The sequence below is a fragment of the Grus americana genome, chromosome 5 (genome assembly GCF_028858705.1).
Source record: "Grus americana isolate bGruAme1 chromosome 5, bGruAme1.mat, whole genome shotgun sequence".
Taxonomy (NCBI): Eukaryota; Metazoa; Chordata; class Aves; order Gruiformes; family Gruidae; genus Grus; species Grus americana.
Window position 1 is genome coordinate 68,495,174 of NC_072856.1, and position 6,000 is coordinate 68,501,173.

Here is a 6,000-nt window from a genome sequence, read left to right on the forward strand (position 1 = left end):
AACCAGTCTTTTTAGAAATGAGATTGAGTGAGAAGAAAGCCTAGTTATGGTAATTAAAACTAAAAAAAAAAAAAAAGGACTAAGGAATAATTGAATTTAAAAAATAGCCCACTGCTTCAAGAACATGAACTTGAACAGCTCTGAAATACATCTGTTCCTTCTTCCCTGCTTGCAACTAATATCCTAGAGAGTGTGTCGCTGCTCCATGGCCAGGGCTGTGCTCGGGTTTGGACCAGGATAAAATCCAAGGGATGGGGCGGGCAGACAAAGGCAAAATGCTCCGCTTGCACTCACAGACAGGGATACTCGTGTGCATTGCTAACTTCTTCCTGGAAGCCCTGTGGAAAGCTTTTACTAGTGCGTAAGCTCCGGAAGAGTCGTGGTGGTAGGGGTGATGGTTTTACTGGCACAGCAGTTTGCATCAAGCGGAATAAGTTTCTGCGCTGAGAGGATGCTCTGTGCGGTGCTTGGCACGGGAAAAAAACGGCACCAAAGCTGATGGGGCATGACAGCTAGCATGAGAAATGTGTCCTCCTGCTGACCAGAGCATTTGTGGCAGGTTCATGTTCAGCACACTCTTTGAAATCAAAGCAAGGTAGCTCTCCGGCAGCAGAAGGCTCTGCAGGGCTCTGTCCCCCATCTCGGCGCTAAGCACAAATTCTGCTCCTTGCAAAAGCTGTTCTTTCTCAGCAGACCGGCTGGGCTGCAGGACAGTTCCAGTGCCATCTATTAAGCCTAGAGAGGGTAGTAACAGCTTTTTAAAAAAAAAAAATAAAATTTTTAACTCATGACTGAAAAATTCTTTCCTTCCCCCCCCAACCCATTTCTGCTTGATGTGCTTGGTGGCCCAGCAGTTTCCTCCCTCCTTCTTGTTTATTCCTCAGCTTTAGTGGCTCTGCTAAAGTTACTTTTGAATTCTCCACCTTTGCCTGGACAGTGGATTTGGGATCCCCCTTGCCTTACTCCCTCCTTTGCTTTGTCAGCTGCCAGGGCTGACACGGAGGAGCTGCCTGGGAGCATTCCCAGACAGCAGCTAAAGAGGTACGTCATCTTTTCATCATCTTTTGTATCAGTGGTGCCCTTTCTTCGGCAGTTAACATTTTCCTTAGCCAAAATTTCGAGGGTGATCTCTGTTTTGCAAAGCCCTACGTGGTCCTCCTGTTTTGGAGAGGAGATTTTGGCCAGAGGCTTGTTGCAGCTGCATACAGCAAGGCTCTGGGTGAGGAGCTTCACGGCTCAGGTCACATCTGTCCCCTGAGCCAGAAGAAATGGGGACCTGAAACCTAGAACGTAAAATAGGCAGCCTGCAGGGTTTTATAAGAGTTTAACTGAATTGTGTAAGAAAAAGAGAAAATATTTGCTTCGTTAAAATACTGTTTTGCAGCTCACCAATGGCTGGCCAGAATGCAATGCAGAGCACAACCCCACTTATCCTTTTTTAGGGATATCTGCCCCTCTCCGAAGGTCATCCTGGCCATGCTGCTTATCAATTCTTGGCAGCAGCAAAGAGCCGGCGTGCTCAAAGCATCACCACCCGTCCTGACTGATGCTGTAGCATCGTTTCCCTGCGTTTCCTCACCTCGCATTCATCTGTTGCTGCTTGGACTGTAGTACTTGCTGTATCCAAGTTGTTATACTTGGATAAGAAAACCCCAGATGGATTGGGACCCATCTGGTTGTACAGGACCGTGCAAAAAGGACCCAGCACCCACACACCACTGCAATACAAATAAGATGTTTATGAATTTTTTTGGGGGACTGACAGAAGTTTGTTCATAAATTTGTATGCACACACAGACTCACGCTCAGTTTAGTTGCTGGCTGAAGCAACTGTACCTCTTCTGCCAACGGTTTTACAAGGATTGGGTATAATTGAAGAGCAGGACTTGGTTCTGTGCAAACAGTGCATGTATTAGAGTAGAGGCATTTCTCTGTTTCTGTGTTTGGGGTAACGCTTTTGGAATGCACAGGGGTATGCTTACATCTGGTGCGTTTATGAACTCTTAACTCTTTGAAGGAAGATAAAGGATCAATGGCTTCCCTAGTTTTAGAAACAGGGAATTTTTACTCCCAGGAGAGTCTTTCTGGATGAGCAAAACATTTTGCTTGTTTGAGCAGAAATATTTCTAAGTTGACTCCCCCAGAAAAGTTTTGCTCTGATGGTGTAATGTGGTATTTCTCTCATTTGCACCCTCTCTAGCAAGAAGCATCCGCAGTCCCTGTAGGTGCCTAACAGCCTCAGAAATAAGGGCACGGTGCAGGATGACGGGCGTTCATTACTGTTCTTGTTTTGCTGCTTAAAATCTTAAAATGGAAAGGCAAGCATTTGCTTGTGCACTTGTGCTGGGAATAACGTTACAGATAAAGCGGCTCCCTTTATTCCTGAGCAATCACGGTGCATGCTGTATATTTAAGCGCATTATTTCTTGGCTGTGTGACAAAGATTCCCTGTTAAAAGTTAGCTGGAAGGAACTGTTTGCTCTGGAAGGGGCACGATTCAGTGCGGTGTAAACATTTGCCGGTGAAATTCCTTTCCACCGTTGCATTTTGTTTCAGCGGAATTGGCCGGGGGATTCAATGTTGTTATGATTCCACAGAGTTTCTATTCAATAGACCCTGACCATAATTATGATTTATGGATTGGATAAACTCCCTCTTCTCTCTAAGCCACAGTATGGTGTGCTGAGGAAGAGCTTAATGAAATCGCACCCAACTCCAACACGTCCTTTAACTCCTTCCCTACCTACGAAGCGCTGTGTGTGCATTGCTGGTGCTTGCATTTGGTGTGAATATCCAGCGGATCTGGCAAGCTCTGGGTAAGACGGGGCCACGGGCAAGATCACCCGTGGGATGCACCCCCAGAGCCTGCCTGGGCAGGGCGATTGCTGTGGGGCATAACTCAGTGAGCGCTGGGTAAGGGGGTGTGAAATACAGCTGTTAGGCTACCACGAACAGTATTTCTACTCTCAAAACCTCATTTATGAGCGAAGAGGAAGCACACAATGCATATAAAGACCAGAATTTATTTTTAAGATTTACTGAAACCTTAACAGTCTAATAAAAGATTCATCATTATTAGCGCAGATGTATTTATTATGGAAAGAGAAAGAATACATCTATGCCAAAAACCTTTTAATAGTAATATATTAATAACACAGTTAAAATTGTTACTCACATACTCTGTGGTTTCTACCCCTTTTCCCAGCATTACATTCCCGCTGCTTTTCAGGGTGCTGCAGTTGGGGGTTTCCCCCTGGGGCTGGCCCTGGGGGTGTCACAGCGAGTGTCAGCATCAGCGAGTGTCTTTGCTGGGATAGGATGTTTATGCTGAAGGTTTCTTCTTCCTCACTACTTGGAGTCATTTTTATATGTTCGCTAACATGCTTTTGTACCTTTTCCATTCTTCACTGGTCCACAGCGCCACGTCGCATCCCAGTTTACCATGTGTGGTGCCCTTTACGCACGTGAGATACTATTTCAGGGTATCTGAAATGCAGAAAACAGAGATGCTGTTCTCTCAGTTACCCCAGAAACCAGTTTTGTCCAGCTCTAGCTCTTCATTTCTTGAACTGTCCGTGGGTGAGCTGTGTACAGGCGTGGGGTGTCCCATGCCAGCCTGTGCCCATCTCTTACCGTCTGTACCCCGCTATGCTGCATCCTGGGTCCCCACTCCTCAAAGCCTCTGCTGTTGTAGCAGGTCTGGATTTCTCTGCTCATCAGCGCATGAGTGATAAATATCTTGCTCTACCTAGAATAACTGCTTCTTACTGCTGTCTGTATAAAACTATGGTTGCACCATACAAAGATAAACAAAAGTAAAACAAATTAGCCACAGACAGCTGGTCAATTAGAAAAACTGCTGTTACAGCGAAACCAAGTAAGAGAAAGCTGCAGGCAGGTCAGGAAAAGTTCAGGCAGAGCAGAGCTGAGGCCATGCAAACTTAGGGGAAAACTTATGGCCTGTAAGTAGTGATGGCAATACCCGATTGCAGGGCTACACGGCTGCAGGACGATGCTATTAATGATAGGTAGCAGTGGTGCAAACTTGCTGCCAATGCAGTCAATGCTTAGCCAAGTGGGCAACAGGAATGCGTATGATCAAGAAAAAAGATACACGAAACAGGTGAACTGAGGAGGGTAACCCACCACATTTAAAGGGACGGTGGGTTTTGCCAGCATGTTGTCTTTGGTCCTTGTTTTGTTAACTCACAAGCATGAAAGCAGCATGGCCAGCTTCAGCTTTCTTGTTGGCTTGTTGCATTGGCTGCAGTAGAGACTTCATATCCATTTTCTTTGGTTTCCTCAAGACTAATGTACAAACATCCCAGTAAAAGGTTATACACACATTGCAAAAGGACAAATGTGTAGAGAGATATGCCTCTACCTGAACCTGAGGGTTAGTAAAAAGTGACAATCCTGAGCTAGTAACGTGCTGTGGATAAGAAAAGCAGGAGATTCAGGGATGTAATATTGTCTCAAAACTATAGATTGAAGGTGTCTCCTCCTAAGACTTATTTATGGCCTCACTGGCCTCACTCCTAAGGCTATCATAGGATGCCAAACAAAAAAAAAAGAGAAAAACTTTTTTAGGCTTTACTTATGCATTGGGTAAGATGTGAGAAAAGCTGCTGAAATACCCCAAAGCAAGTTTGTGCCAAGGAGCAGGGAGCAACTGCTGAGTGATGCCTGAAGTGGCCATGCTGAATTTGTAGGGCTTATTGAGGACTTTGGAGCTGTCCCTGGAACACAAAGCCAGTGATGTCCATGAGCCCCGCTGACGTGGCGTGGCGCATCACTTCTCCGTTAGCTTGCTCAGCTCTTGGAGGGTGCTGCTGGGTGCAAGGCAGTCTGGTGTCGCTCAGGGTCCCATGATGAGATTTAAATAAACATTGTGCTGTGGAAGTTACCATGATTTGTCACAGAATAGTTTTCCCCAGGAATAACACTATCTGCACTCATTTATCTTCTGAGCTTGGCCAGCCCCACTCCTGTGTACACCAGCTCAAGAGGGAGGACCAACAAGCACAATGTGGCTGAGCAAGGATGGATGAAGCTGACCCTTTGGACCTTGTTTACTGAAGCGCCAGTTTGCAAAAAAATGGAAAAAAAGTTCCTCTTAGTTCAGACCCGTGTGTCTGGATGGAATCACAGCTGGATTGGGTTTGTCCTCCATTGGTCTCCCTTCTCTCAGCCATTCCCTGCTGCATGCCTCCTTCGTTTTCCCCTCTTGTTAAGACAGCAATCAGGAGCTGTGGCACACCATTTGACTTCTGTTGTTTGATCCATGATGCCAAATCAATGCGACGGAGCTCAGGGAAGCGGGGCAAGAAGGATTGAAACCATGGGAGAGAAATGCAATGGCAGAACCGGGCTGTACTCTTGGTAGGTAAAGGATAGGATTTAATAGTACCAATGAGCTGACTCTTTTCAGAGTCCTGTTATGTTGCCTTTTAAACACTGAGAAGGACACTTAAAAAGTCAGTAAATCCTGAGAAAGAATTTCTTGATATTTATTCAATACTCTCAGTATTAAAAGAAACTGGTGTGTCCCTGCTTTGCTTTGGAATTAAAAGATAAATTTAAAAACCATTTTCCCGATGCTTTTAGAAGCAGCTTTCCCGCCAGGCTTTGATTGTCCTTTCCGAGGTCTATTACTTCCCCTGTCTACAAAATGTGACACCATGTCCTTCTCCCTCCTGGGCAGGGCAGTGCAGAAGGGGAGGCTGAATTTCCATTTCTCCTCTATAATGCACCTAGTGAGAAGGAGCCGAGCGCTGCATTTTTCTCCTGATCCCTCCCATCTAAGATGCCGAGATGTAAGAAGTTTGTGGGTTAGTTCCGAAGTGCTTTAATTTTCTGTTTAATACCTGGGAACCCTGGAGGTTTGGAAGTGGTGATGGTCGTGCCAGGACTGGTAGGTGATGGAGTTAGTGCCTTCTGCAAACACAGGACAGGAACCAAGACAGAAGTCTTGGCTCCTTTTATTCAATGAAACAAAGG